A 15,715-nucleotide genomic window follows, 5' to 3' on the forward strand; every position below is an offset into this window, starting at 1 on the left:
ATATTCAGGGAAATTCAGGAATGCAGAAATACAAGTTTCTGAGGAATGAAGCCAATAAGAAGTGTTGGGAAGGTGAAGCAAAATGGCTGCATGAAAAATGTGAAGAAATCGAAAAACAAATTACTGTAGAAGGTCTGACTCAGTGTATAGGAAAGTCAAAGCAATCTTCGGTGAAATTAAAGGCAAGGATGGTAACATTAAGAGTTCAATAGGAACTGCACTGATAAATGCAGAGGAGAAACCGGATGGGTGGAAGGAGTACATTGGAGGCGTCTATGAGGGGGAAGATTTGTCTGATGACGTGATACAAGAAGAAACAGGAGTCGATATGGAAGAGATGGAGATACAGCTTTAGAATTTAAAAGAGCTGTGGAAGACTTCAAATCAAACAAGGAAGAAGGTATAGATAAAATTCCATAGGAATTTCTAGTCTAATTGGGGAAAGTGGCGACAAAACGATTATTTACGTTGACATGTATAATCTATGAGTCCTGCGATGAACCAAGTGACTTTCAGAAAAATATCATTCACGCTATTCTAAAGAGTGCAAGAGTCGGCGAGTGCGAGAATCATCCCACAATCATCTTCACAGCTGAACCGTCCAAGTTGTTAACAAGAATAATATACTGAAGAATGGAAAAGACAACCGAGAATGTGTCTCATGACAATCAGTTTGGATTTATTAGAGATAAAGGAAGTAGAGAGGCAGTACTGACGCTGTAAGTTATGATGGAAGCAAGACTAAACAAAAATCAAGTCAATTCATAGGATTTGTCTAGTTGTAAAAGTGTTCGACAATGTAAAATGGTTCAAGATATTCGAAATTCTGAGAAAAATAGCCGTAAGCTATGAGGAGAAGAGAAAAAATATAAAACATTTACAAAAGACAAGAGGGAATAATAAGAGTGAAAGACCAAGAACAAACTGCTCGGATTGAAAAGGGTATAGTCTTTCACCCCTACTGTTCGATCTATACAGCGAAGAAGCGATGGTGGGAGTAAAAGACAGGTTCAAGAGTGGAATTAAAATTCAAGGTGAACGGTTTTCAATGATAAGATTCGCTGATGACATTGCTGTCCTTACTGAAAGTGAGGAAGAATTATAGGATATGCTGAAGGGTATCAAATGCTTAAAATATGCAGATTGAGAGTAAATCGAAGAAAAACAAAAGTAATTAGAAGTATCAGAAATGAGAACACTGAGAAAGTTTACATCAGGTTTGATGGTCACTAAGTACCGGATATCTCGGCAGCAAATTAACCAAAGATTGAACGATAAAGTAAGTCATCAAAAGCAGACCAGAATTGGCGGAAAGGGGATTGCTGGCCAAGAGAAATCTGCTAGTATGAGTCATAGATCCTAATTTGAAGAAGATATTTCTGTGAATGATGGTTTGGAGCACAACATTGTATGGTAGGAAATGCAGACGGTGAGAAAACCGGAATAGAAGAGCACCCATGCATTTTAGATGTGTTTCTACAAACGAACGTTGACAAGTAATTGGACTGATAGGGTAATGAATGAGGAAGTTCTGCGGTGAAACGGAAAGGAAAGGAATAAGCGGAAACCACTGAGAAGACGAAGGTACAGGATGCTAGGATATTTGTTAAGACGTCAGAGAATCGCTACCATTATGCTAGAGGGAGCCTTACAGGGTAAAAGCTGTTGAGGAAGACAGAGTTTGGTGTACATCCACCTAATGATTGAGGAAGTAGATGGCAGGTGCTACGCTGATATGAAGAGGTTGGTGCAGGAGACGAATTCGTAGTAGGTTGCATTAAACTGTTGAGAAGACTGATAACTAACACAAAAAAGAAAAGAAAATAGATATCAAGATTGTCGGGTACCATATCCAAGACTGCTTCCGACTGTACACTGGGCCAAAAACGTGCCAGTCGATGGTGGCTTCGAATCAGCATCGGGACCAGTTAATGGGCGTTCAGCGTTGCTAAACGTTCCGGTGTCAAGTAAATGAGACAAAAGCTAGGGACACCCTGCAGGAAGACAGTCATACAGGGTTTACTCGTTCCGATTGTAGTGTGAGGTGTCCCTGCTTGTTTTCTATTCAACTGGATACAAACATAGACATGTATGCATGTCCAAAACTACGCAGACATTGCAATTTCATACATACGATATTCGAGTTTCTCTGGGCGGTGCTTGGAGTTAAGCTCAGACGGGAGCGGATACCTACACACGGTGCATGCTGATGGGATGCGATGCGCTATTTCACCCAGGAAATTGCGAGCCAACAAATTCTAGAACGGTAGGCAAGTCCTCCGTAAGCAATGAACAAACAGTCACAGCTGTACCCAAATCAAAATCAAATTCCACGGTGACGTAATGGTCACAGTTATGTGAATGCCCGTAGTGAAGTGCTTCATATAAGTGTGTGAACTGATTTCCAGTCGTAGCACTCGCTTTTTAAAGCGACCGAGTAACGAAGGTATTTACACATCTGAGTTTCACCTTACGTGCAGCTCAGTGATTACGCTCAGGACCTTGTAGACTCCACCTCCACATCGCTATCCGCTGGTGCTGCAGGTGGAATATCCTCGTTACTACCCTGGGGCTGGAGGGGGGGGGGGGAAGGGGGGAGGGGGGAGGAGGGGATGGTGGCGGGGGTCAAGCTTACGGTTTTCTGTCATCTATGAAGTCCGTGCTGAGGTGGATACACTGATACCCTTCAGATCGCTGAAGATAATTACCGTCAGGAGTCACCAGTATTTGGATGGTTGACCATCCGGCGGCACAGGGTGTGATACTGACATATTTCCGTTTCCCTTTTCGGCACATGGAACAGGAAGTGTGATGTGGTGTAGTGCCTGGTCACCAGTCTTTGCGTCAACGTCCTGGGTTAAACTGCGGACCTCATCGCAGTGTGGCGCGGAGGCATGCGAAGCTGTTGATGGTGATCTGTCTGGCGGTCCCCTTCGAGAGGAACAAGCTATGCGCCAGCACCAGGTTACGTCCTCTTCCTTCTCTCATCATCATACTGCACAGAAATAACAACACTACACACACACACACACACACACACACAAACACATTCTAGTCACCTGCACTTAATAGATACTCTTACACACATAGTTCTCATATTTCTCTAAGGAATGGTATCTGTGGACACGAGGAATGGGGAAAACCATTTCCATTAAGCGGATAAGCTTGCCCTTCGGTGTCTCCCAGCCATTCATGCCATATGACTTCACTTCTTATCTGTGAAGTCTGTCCCTACCTCAGAGCGATGTCCAACACGTTTTCTGTGGCTGCTTTGTTTTGTTTCAACAGATAGAGTAGTTAGTCGATGCTAGGACTACCAACAGCACAAGTGTTTCTGGTGACAGCGGCAATATCACCTACCGTGTGGTTGGCTCCACTGCTGGCGGAGACCACCCGGTGTTCTGCAAAAATCAAGGGTTCGTGCTTGACTGCCAAAATATGACAATAAGTAGTTCTGATATGTAACTGACATAGCACTGCCAGTACCTGACATTCATTCAGATCCTTCCACATGCTTTTTCATTTGTTAGGTTGCCCAGTATGTATTATGGAACAGGTTCGCTGCCATGTCTCTTTGTGCCTCTCTCATTCATTGGCACTATTAAGTTCACATCCTCATCTCGGATTCTACCGAGGTAGTAAGTGTTGTATCTGACGATAGCGTACTTAGAAACACATAAAGTTTAATTGTCGGTGTTTCAGTCTAGAATCACATGAATGGACGCGTACTAGAAACCGCCATATGCAGTTTCCCAGCATCTAATACCGTTTTTGTTACCGTGATCCATAAGGTTGTATTTAGCACAAAGTTACTAAGAATCACGGGTTCTATGCATTTAAGTGCTATAAAATACAATAATGCTATTTGGGAGATATTCATACTATCAATTGTTAATTGTTTCATGGTGAGTAAGATTCTGTATATTTTTAAAACTAGCTATATAACGTGTCGACGGTAAAGCCACACCTCACCAGTCGTGCGACGTCTTGTATCTTGAATTGTAATAAAATGTCTGCTGCCACAGAACGCCTGATATTTGCAAATCAACTGATTTTCTTAAGTATCTTAATAACTTTCCTTGTCTTGAACATAGAATAGCTTCTATTTCCAAATGTTTTATCCTGTAATAGGCTTTTTATTGTAATTGTTCTTAATTTAATTTGATTTACTGATTAATGATGTGTAGTAGCGTACTAACGTAAAACATAGAGTATTAAACACAGCACTGACAAAATTTTCTCGACTGCAGGACTTCCGAACTTGAAAAGAACGGTTGGTACTTGGTATTTAAGCATATTGTAATATGAAAAAAAAAATCTTACTTTTCCTCAATAAGTTTTGTAATTTCAGAAAAGACAGCAGTACACCTAAAATGAATAATATCTTTTCAAAATAGAATAATAAAATACATTTCAGAAAAGACTGCAGTACACATAAGATGATTGATATCATATGAGAATGGAGTAAGAAAATATAGTACAATACTCTTCCCTACTTTGTCGACTGAATAATGCTGAGATATCGTGGTCGACGCCTTTTTTAGAGCATAACTCACTCGAAAGATTGTAAACTTGATCCCTTATGCGCTACAAAAGCGTGAGGAAGCCTTTCAACTGGGAGAGCTTTGTTAGGGACCAGGTCACACTGTCTGTGGTGAAGATTGCATATTCACAACATTTGAAAATCAGAAAGTGCCTCTACCATCAGGAAGCAGAAGTATTTTAAAAATATCTTTCAATTGCCCAGATAAATACACTACCTGGAATAGCTGGGTGTGGCCATCGTCCCAAATTTGATTTCTTCTGTTGGTGTCAGTTGATGGTGTTTGTATTTACAGAATGAGTGTAGAATTCCTTGCGTATCCCTTGCCTGTTTTTCTTTTTTTTTGTTTTTTTTTTTTTTTTGTTTTTGACTCATCAGTCTCATGGCGGATCACGAACTCTTTTCCTGTGCCACTGTGGCAACCTATTCATCTCAGAGCAGCACTTAAACCCAAGTCATCAATTGTTTGATTGATGTACTCTGATCTCTGTCTTCCCTTACAGTTTTTACCCTCTTCAGGTCCCTCTAGTTATGTGGACGTTTTTCCGTTATGTCTTAGCCACGCGGGATTAGCCGAGCGGTCTAGGGCACTGCAGTCATGGACTGTACGGCTGGTCCCGGCGGAGGTTCGATTCCTCCCTCGGGCATGGGTGTGTGTTTGTCCTTAGGGTAATTTAGATTAAGTAGTGTGTAAGTTTAGGGACTGATGACCTTAGCAGTTAAGTCCCATCAGATTTCGCACACATTTTCGTTATGTCTTAACAGATATCCTTCATCCAGTACATTCCATATATACACCTTTACTAGCCGGTTCTACGGAGAACCTGCTCACTCCTAACTCCAACAGTCTACCTAATTTTCATCGAGTGAGGTAGCGCAGTGGTTATCAGACTGGACTGTCATTCGGGAGCACGACGGTTTAAAAACGTGTCCTGATTTACATTTCCTTCATTTCCCTAATTCGCTCAAGGCAAATGTCGGGACGGTTCCTTCTAAACGACACGGCCGCTTTCCTTCTTCTTCTTTCCCTAATCCGAGCTTGTTCTCTATCTCTAATGATGTCGCTGTTGACGAGACGTTAAGCACTAATTTCCTCCTCCTCAACATGATTTTCAACATTCTTGTATAGCACCCCATCTCAGGTACTTCGCTTCTCTTATTTTTCATATTTCCCACAGTCCATGTTTCGCTTCCATACTACGCTGTGTTCCAAACGTACTTTCTCAAAAATTTATTCCTGAAATTAAGGCCAATATTTAATACTAGCAGAATTCTCTTGGCCAGGAACGCCCTTCCTGCCAGTGCTTGTCTCTTATTGTCGTCCTCCTCGCTCCGTCCGTCATGGGTTGTTTTGCTACCTGGTTAACTTCTTCTACTTCATGATCACCGCCAACCCCATATTAACTGTCTCACTGTTCTCGTTTCTGCTACTTGCCATTACCTTATTCTTTTTTTTACTGTCAGTCCAAATTCTATACACTTTAGATTGTTCATTCCTTATCGCAGATCCTGTAATTCTGCTTCACTTTCACTGAGGATAGCAATGCCATCAGCTAATTTTATGGTTGATATCGTTTCACCTTTAATTTTAATTCCACTCTTGAACCTTTATTTTATTTCCGTCATTGCTTCTTCGATGTATAGATTGAACAGTAGGAGTGAAAGGAAACATCCTTGTATTACACCCTTCTTCGTCCGAGCACTTCGTTCTTGGCTTCCACTCTTATTATTCCCTCTTGGCTCTTGTACATATTGCATATCACTCGTCTTTCCCTGTAGCTTATTCTTATTTTTCACACCATTCCGAGCATCTTGTACCAATTTACATTGTTGAGCTGGTTTTCCAGGCCGACGAATCTTATGAACATGTCTTAAATTTTCTTCAGTCTTCCTTCTGTTATTAGCCGCAATATCAGACCTGCCTCTCTGGTGCCTTTTCCTTTCCTAAAGCCTAACTGACCGTCGGCTAGCACATCCTCAGTTTTCTTTTCCATTCTTCTGTACATTATTCTTGTCAATAACTTGGATGCCTGAGCTGTTTGGTTGATTGTGCTATAATTCTCACACTTGTCGACTCTTGCAATCTTCAGAATTGTGCGGCTGATATTTCTCCGAAAGTCAGATGGTATATCGATAGACTTATATTCAATGTACGCACGATGGTGTGGATAGTTGTTTTGTTCCCACTTCCCCCAATGATTTTAGGAATTCTGATGGAATTTTATCTACCCCTTCTGCCTTATTATATCTCAAGCCTCCCAAAACCATTTTAAATTTTGATTCTAATACTGGATCCTCTATCTGTTCCATATCAGTCCTGTTTCTTCTTCTATCACGTCATTAGACAAGTCTTGCCACTAACAGAGGCCCTCAATGTACTCGTTCCAACCATCAGCTTTCTCCTCTGCATTTACCAGTGCAATTCCTATTGCCTCTTAATGTTTCCACCCTAGCTTTTAATTTGACTCAAGGTTGCTCTGACATTCCTATATGCTGAGTCTGTTGTTCCAACAATCATGCAGTTATTTCGTCTTAGCTTCCGTGCACTTCCTGTTGGTTTCATTACTCAGCAACTTCTGTTCTTGAATTTCCCTGAACATGTTTGTACTTCCTTCTTTCATCTAATAATTCAAGCACTCTTTCTATTATCTACGGTTTCTTTGCAGAAACCTTCGTTGTATAGTTGTTTTTCCTTCCAACTTTAGGGATTGCTCTTTTCAGGCATGTCCATTCCTTTGCAACTGAGCTGCGTACTGAGCTATTCCTTATCGCAGTATCTATAGCGTCAGAGACCTTCAGGCTTATCTCTTCATTCTTTACTAATTGTGTAGCCCACTTCTCTGTGCGTTGACTCTTCCTGCTAATCTCTTAAGCTTGAGCCTTCCTTTCATCACAACTAAATTGTCATCTGTGTCTATATATGCTCCTGAGAACCCCTTACAATCCGGTATCTGATTTCTGAATCTCTGCGTCATCATGATGTAATCTAACTGAAGCTTCCCCGTATCTCCCGGTCTGTTCCAAATATATTTTCTCCTCTTGTCATTCTTCATTCTTGAACAGAGTATTCGCTTTTACTCGCTGAAATTTACCTCAGAACTCAATTTGTCTTTTTCCTTGCTCATTCCTTGTAATTGGCCCATATTCTCCATTAACTATACCTTCTACTCCTGCCTGTACAACCGCATTCCAGTCTCTCATCCTCTTCCTTTACGTACTGTATATCCCGGACTATAAATATATTGCACAGATAGTTGTTTAATCTGTGTTACCCAAATGTTTTTGTATATTACTGTCAGTATGGTCTATAGAACTTCCTCTGAAATAACCACACGATGATGTGGTTAGTTAAGTAACAATACGACTACTCGACTGTAGTTGGTGTCACTGTATGAGGAATGACTGCAGAGGTGTCTCCTCTGGTGGTTGTTTTTTTCCACCTTGCTGCACCCACTGAGCATTTGTCTGTAGGGTGCAATGCCTGGTGGTAGTTTCAAACATTCTCTGGAAAGTTGTATAAATGTCACTTGCAGCTCTCTGTCTTCTTTGTAAAAGCTAATATCTCTTTTTAGTCAACGCTGGGTCCTGACCTGTTTGTACTCTAGACAGTGCGTCAGCAGCAGTACAGCGGGCGTCTTCTGGAAAGAAGTACGGAATAAATTTAACGCCTAGTACGAGTTGCGGTAAATGAGATTTGGTGGGAACCATAACTCATTCATTTCTATGCAAGCGAATCGTTAAAAACTAAACTTAGCTCCGTTCGAACAGGCCTTGGAAGAGCCAACGGTACCGACCGGCCGACGTGTCATCCCCTCAGCCCGTGGGCGTCACTGGATGCGGATACGGAGGGGCATGTGTCAGCACACTGCTCTCCCAGTCGTTGTCAGTTTTCGTGACCGGAGACGCTACTTGTCAGTCAAGTAGCTCCTCCGTTTGCCTCACATAGCCTGAGTGCACCCCGCTTGCCAGCAGCGCTCGGTAGCCAGGGCAGTCACCCATCCAAGTGCTAGCCCAGCCCGACAGCGCTTAACTTCGGTGATCTGGCGGGAACTGGTGTTATCACTGCGGCAAGGCCGTTCGCAAGTGAATCATTACAATTCTTAAATTGACAATAAAATATGGAGTCTGATTCGCAGAGTTAACCCGTTACTATCAGCATCTACAACATCAGGCGACCACAGTTGACACTTTTCCCCGCCGCCCATCTTAATGCTTACACACAGCCGGAAAATACATTAGCGCACCTAATAGAGGTTTTTAATTCAGTCAAGATTCTCTGTTGCAACTGTTCATATGGAGCACATCAAATAATTACATTTACAGATCAATAGGACAAGTGTGTCTGAGATACCAGTTATAGAGCCATCCTAAAACACCAATATTAGTACGTGGTGTAACCTCCACGGGAGAAAATGCAGATACTGACTTTGACAACCAGTCTCTCGTACAGATAGCGAATACTGTCCCGGGATACATCGTGTCACGCCTACTAGACCAGTTCACGAAGTTCTGTAAGAGTTGTTCTTCGGCCTGTAAGGGGTGTTGATTGACGGCTCGCACCATTCACTTCTCGTCCCATCGAATCCCACACATGCTCAGCTAGAGGTAAGTCAGTGGATCGTGCTTACCAGGGAAGCTGCATCCCTTCGAGATCACGTTGAGTTTCACGGGCACTATGTGGGTGAGCATTGTCCTGCGAGAACAAGACATCTCCTTGTTCTGGAAGTAACCACAACATAACGAGTCTAACAACATTCTGCACGTACCGAGCGCTGGTTAGCGTCCCGTCCAGAAACACCAAAGTTGAACAATTTTGTAGTTTATCAGATCCCGACCTGGGTCGGGGCTTCTCTGTGAGACAGCCCCCATCAGGTCTACGTCATAAGCGGAAACGACCATCACCTGCGGGCACACAAAATCTTTCCTCGCTGAAGTCCACAGAGCGCCACTCTCTCTTGTCTCGGACGGCACCAGCCGACCCGTGCCGTTCGATGCTGTGTGAGCGCCCATAGTGACAATAATAACAACCGGTTCGTAGTAGGTCGTGTTGACCCTTCTGAGTTCACAAACCCTCTTATTTGTGCTGTGGTAGCTGTACCAACTGTTACTGGTGTCCTTACATTACTACAGTCCTGGTGGGCCTTTGTGCTTCGTGGACGTTCAGAACCTCGTCAACTCGTCAACGGGAGTTAGGATTTTCACGTGACCCCTAATACCAGATCGTTGCACAACTGAGGCAGGACATCCAATTTTTTGTGGCCGTTTTTCGAAATGACAACCCCACCACTCGGTAGGCCACAACTTGATCTCTCTGAAACTCGCTCATTTGGCTGTAGAAAGCACGAGCGCATCTCCGTGGCATGGTTGCCTTCTCGGGTCACACGTCTGCGCCACACTGAACCTTCTAGCTGTGATCATTTCCTTTTAAACGGTAGCTCTCTGGTAGCTATACCACTGCGCCGTCTGTTGGTGAACGCAGTTGGAACCATTATCATTACATCTACTATTCCCCAAGTGGCATATGCCATCATTGGATAAAAGTCGACATCGTCTTTCCAGGAATACTAATTTTTTTTCGGAAGCATATTAGGTTCACAAGAAATTTGATATTTTATGCAGACAGTGTTAGGAACGCAACCGCATAAAAATACGTAGAACATATGAGGCTTCAGCAATGAAATCTCAAGAAGGAGAGCGGAGGCTTTACAGAAAACGTTTTCATAATTACCTACATGTAACAATTGATGAGGATATTGTGCTAGGACAAGAAGGAGGAGCTTCGGCACATACAACTCAGGACAGGAAATTAAAAGAAATGAAATAAAAAATTAAACATAGTATTGAAACTAGGATGCAACCTGAAGCCATCATAGAAGTCATTCTGAAATCTTATCGAAATAAGATCACCATCGACATCATCATCTTCCTTTCAAGGATTAGGCTGTTGTCTGTTCCGAGCTCGCTCACAAAAAAAAAGAAGAATTCATTATCAACTTTTTCGTGGTATTACAATATCTCCTTTTCGGTTAAGTTTGTAGTTCAGGATCTTCTGGGGAATTCTGTCATCTGACATTTTCGTGAGGTGTTTACTCCAATCTTCGCGACAGTTTTGAATTTTTCGTTCATGCAGAAAATATTTAATTCTGTTCTAACATCTTAGTTTATAATCTCATCTTTTCTTGTCCAGCCGTTCGTCTTTCTTAGGAACCTCATCTCTGCTATTTGAGTTTTATTTTCTTGTTTCTTTTTTGTGCCAACCGAGCTTTCGCTTCCGTAGGATAACGCAGGAACTGCCATTGCCTTGTAGAATTTCATGATGTTTTCTTTTCGTACTTTGCGTCCGATTGTTCTGCTAATGGTACCACAGATAGCTTGGAATTTTTTCTATCTTATGTTCAATATCAGAGTCAAAATCAAAACTTGTAGCACCGCCTATATAAGAGATTTGAGATACTTGTTTTAAAAATGAATATCCAAAACAGTTTTTGATTTGACTGGATATTTTCTTTGGAATGCTTTTATTTTTGTTCTGTACTCCTAGCGAATTTTGTTCAGCTGGTATATTGATCATTGGAGGTCATCTTCATTCTTTTGAATAATAATGATATCATCAGCAAACAAAAATAAATTCAGGTATTCCTCATCCGTTATCTTAATTCCTTTGTTTACTTCACATTTCTATTTGTGAAGAATGAAGTCAATGTAATTATTAAAAAGTGTAGGCGACAGTCCACACCAATTTTTAATCCCTGTTTAATAATTATTTCTTCTAATTGATACATACCTGTGTTTATTACAAATAGGTTATCACGGCTCACGCGATCAAAAGCCTTCTGAAGGTCGCTAAAGACCATATTGGTTTCTATATTCAATTCTTTGTGCACGAACGACTTGATCTGAAACCCATCTTGTTCTTCTGTGATATACCATTCATGCGGTTATCTTTGGGTATAGTTTACTGGCAGTGTTTAGAAGGATGAGGCCATGACAAGTTTTAGAGTCACTGCGCCTTTTTTTTTTTTTTTTTTTTTTTAAGAGAGAATACTTCTGCTGTATACTGTACCAAGGGTCTGTGATCTTGCAGTTCGTTCAACACTCACTTATTAATCTTAAAAGTCTTTTATCTAGCAGTAACCATCCATATTCAATTAGCTCTGTATTTAATTCATTTTCTGCAATAGCTTTTCTGCTCTTGACTTCTTTCAAAGCCTCTTCCAGGTCCTCCCTAGTAATTGGACCTACTATTCCATTGTACATGCTTTCTCCAGGTCATGTTCGGCCTCCTGTGTGCGCCACAAGTTTATATAATGACTTATTCATAGGTCGTTGGTATAATGTTCAGTGAAACAGTGTCTTTTTCTTTCCTGTTGAGGGTTTCATGACCTTGTATGCACGTTGCTGTCTACCGTGTACGTCGCGTTATAAGACGCTTATGAATGAGTTTCACGATTATTGGCGTTCTTTTCGCACTATCCGTTTCGAGGTATTCCTTTTTATTTCGTACGTTTCCCAGCTCTCTGATGTTGTTGTTTGTATAAACTTCCAATAAGACATTTGTCTTTCCTTAGTCGCTTCTTTAATTTCTGTGTTTCAAATTCTGAGACGTTTTCTCCCATTCGTTCTCTTCTTTTACCAAGTACTTTCGAGGCTGCTTCAATGATCCAGGTTTTCATATTACTTTATTCTATATCAACGTCTTTATTGAATAGTTGCGAAACAAGTTTCTCTTGCAGTCTCTTCTCACAAAGTTCGCTAATACTACATTCCGACAGGAGATGTCCTTTGAACAGCTCATTTGTGGAATCTTTTAGTATTCCTTTTCTTCCTTCCGTTTTGATAGTAGCCTAGTCTTACTGTTTAAAAGAAAGTGTTCATAGCTTTGTCGCTTCCTCTATATACACGTATATTTTGCATAAGATTCGACATTTCGTGATTAGTTACTATATAATCCATGGCAGACTTTAATCCTTCTGCGCTCAATATAAACCTGTGAATGTTTTTATTTCTGTAGAGCGTCCTAGAAATTTTAAAATTAATGAAGGAGGCAAAGTGATCTATTTCATCTCCATTATTATTAAGAGTCCTTTCTCCAAATAGTCCTACTCTTCGTGGTATAGGTAGATTTCAAACTTTGGATTAAAATCACCAGCGATGAAAACATGGTCTGCCTGGTGGATTCTGTCACCTCTTTCTGAAGATCATAATAAAAAGTATCAGTATCATCCTACCTTCCCTTCAATGGGTCGTAGATATCTGTAACTGTTAGCTGACGGAATTCTAAATCCGACTGTCATTATTCTTTCATATACGAAGCTAAAATTGATACTCCATCACTAGCTCGTTTTCTTTGTGGGATACCACTGTAAGCCGTCCAGTAGCCAGTCAAATCTTTTCTTCTTTCAGTTTGTTCTTAGTTTCTGTTATTATTCCAATGTTTACTTTCCTCTCTCTGAGTACCTGACTTAACCCCCTTTCTTTGTTGATCAATCCTCACGCATTTCACTTTGCCAAAGATATATGATCCATAATGCCAAATCGTTTGTCCTTCAAGATCCTTTCTCCAAATAAGCCTACTGTTCGTGGTATAAGTAGATTTAGAACTTTGGATTAAAATCACCAGCGATGGCAGCATCGTCTGCCTGGTTGATTCTGTTCACCTCTTTCTGAAGACAATAATAAAAAGTATCAGTATCGCCCTTCCTTCGCTTCTCGGGGTCGTAGAGGCCTACAACTGTTAGCTGACGGAGTTTGAAATATGACTGTCATGGTTCTTTCACTTATGAAGCTGTATTCATTGACTAAAACTGCTACTCCAGCCTAGCACGTTTTCTTTGTGGAATACCACTGTAAACCACGCAGTAGTCTCTCCCATCTTTTGATCTTTTAGTTTTCTCTTAGTTTCTGTTATTATTCTAAGGTTTGCTTTCCTCTCTGTGAGTACTTAACTCGCTTTCTTTCTTGGTCAATCCTTGCACATTCCACTTTGCCAAAGACGTACGATCCGTAATGCCGAATCGTTTGTCCTTCAAGATTTTCCCGTTGTGGCCAATTTCATCTGTCCTGTATCCAAGGCTGTTTGTGAGTTTTCCTGCGATTTTACAGTAGCCTGACTGCGTTACGAGAGCTGCGCAGGTTAAGTCCTGTCATGGGACTGCCATCCCTTAAGTACTGCGATGTCGGGATTGTCTCCCTTAGGAAAACTGGTTTCACCGTGCCTCTAGAGCCCTCCCTACACCCTTCGTCAGGCTCCACAGTCGAAACCAATCCGACTAGAGTGACCCTGCCCGTAGGTACGTTACCGCCGGCTGACCTCTCGACTTCGTCGAAGCACGCTAACCCTGTGCACGGCACTGAAAGTGCCTTCGACAAGACGGTGTCCACTGGGAAGGGGAAATAAGATGTTGCCAAAATCAACAGAAGGAAGGATGAGATACAATGGTTATTTATGATGGAGTAAAAGCACTCAAATTGTGAGCGAAACTTATGATGGAATATACAAACATCATTTAAAGAAACGTGCAGCTCTTGTTGTGATTATTTAAAGATGTTAGATGGAATTACGCTCACAGAAAAGTTGGAAGGAGAAAAGGTAGACTAAAAGTATTGTCTAGTTTTTGGCAATCTTTCAGTGTTGTGGAGCATGAAATCACCTGCCCACAACATCGTCTTTCTCAGAAACGTTTGCTAAGGAAGTAATACATGTTATCGATATCTCCTTAGGCGAGATAAGTCAGTTTAGCCGTTTGTGAACATTTATTATCATTATTATTATTATTATTATTATTATTATTATTATTATTACTTGTCAGCTGCAGTCCTTACATGAGCTAAGGCCAGTGCATTCCAAGTTAATACGGGCCTTTCTCAGAAAAAGTAAACAGCCCTTTGCAGTATTAGACTTTTCGAGGAGAGAGGAAACACGTAACTTCTGAATGAATAGCACGAAGATTGATGAGAGTATCACTTGCAATAAATTCTATTATTCCGTAAAGTCTAGACTTATGACTGGAGAAAGGATATTAGTGCCTGAGGAACCCTGACTTCGATGTAATAGACGTGAATACCGGAAAGGAACACCGTATACAGAGTACTATTTCAGATACTTTTGGTAAGAAAAATAATAATTAAGGGAATACGTAGAGAAATGTAGGACCCGTACTTCGCCAGTACGAGCTCATAACACGCACCTATTTTGTAACGAAGGGGATATTACGATTAGCAAAACAATACGAGATTTACGCTCGTTGGATTGGTTTTTAACACTAAGTAAGATGCTGCAAGAATATCACGTTAGTTTACCTTCTAACCATCGTGCAAACAAAGTAGTATTTAACGCCTAATGACGACGACGTCAACGAGGCTTCATGCTGGAATCTACCACTTCCTCTTTTCTGTTTTCGGAACTCAGCTTGTCCTTGCACCACTTCAGTGATTGGATGGGAAGTCCCAACCTGAGGATTTTCGTCGACCGAAACGCAAGTCTTTTCAATTGATGCCACACTGGACGACTTGCGTGTCGACGTGTCGATGTTGATTAAATGATGATGAGGATATTACAACCCTCAGGCCCAGACCGGAGAAAATCTCCGACCCGGCCGGGAATCGAACCTGGGCCTCTGCATGGCAGTCATACGTGCTGGTAGCTCAGCTAAGGAGAAGGACCCCTCTTCTTTTAATGAGTATTTTTGAGCACAATTTATTACGCTTGGTAAACATAGCCTTTATTGGCAACGAAATTCAGTGTGATTTTTCCGGTGCGTGACAGCCACAAGACTTGCACGTGCATGGAGGTAGCTAATTATAAGCAGCTGCTAATTAGCGCTAAAAATGACGATTTATTCACTGTTAGATCTTATCTCAGGAGCTCTAATTACCTTGAAAAATCAAGTACACGCGTAATCGAGCGTTCCGATTTTCTTGTAGCCGAATGCGACAGCGGAGAAAGTGGTGGTGGGAGTACGCACCAGCCAACCTGACACAGCTTGCCTGCCGCTTTTCTCGAATGAACATTTCGGTTAAAGCGAGGCACGTAAAAAAAAAAAAGAAGAAAAAAACGCAAGCACTGAAATTTGTATAGTCTTTAATCTTCATGCAAAAACGCTTGGCGCGCATAAAATTAATTTTAAACCTGCCTACTGAACCATGTTTAATCTCCTAGTCGCTCGTAGCGAC

Source organism: Schistocerca serialis, chromosome 6, assembly GCF_023864345.2.
Source record: "Schistocerca serialis cubense isolate TAMUIC-IGC-003099 chromosome 6, iqSchSeri2.2, whole genome shotgun sequence".
In the NCBI taxonomy this organism is placed as follows: domain Eukaryota; kingdom Metazoa; phylum Arthropoda; class Insecta; order Orthoptera; family Acrididae; genus Schistocerca; species Schistocerca serialis.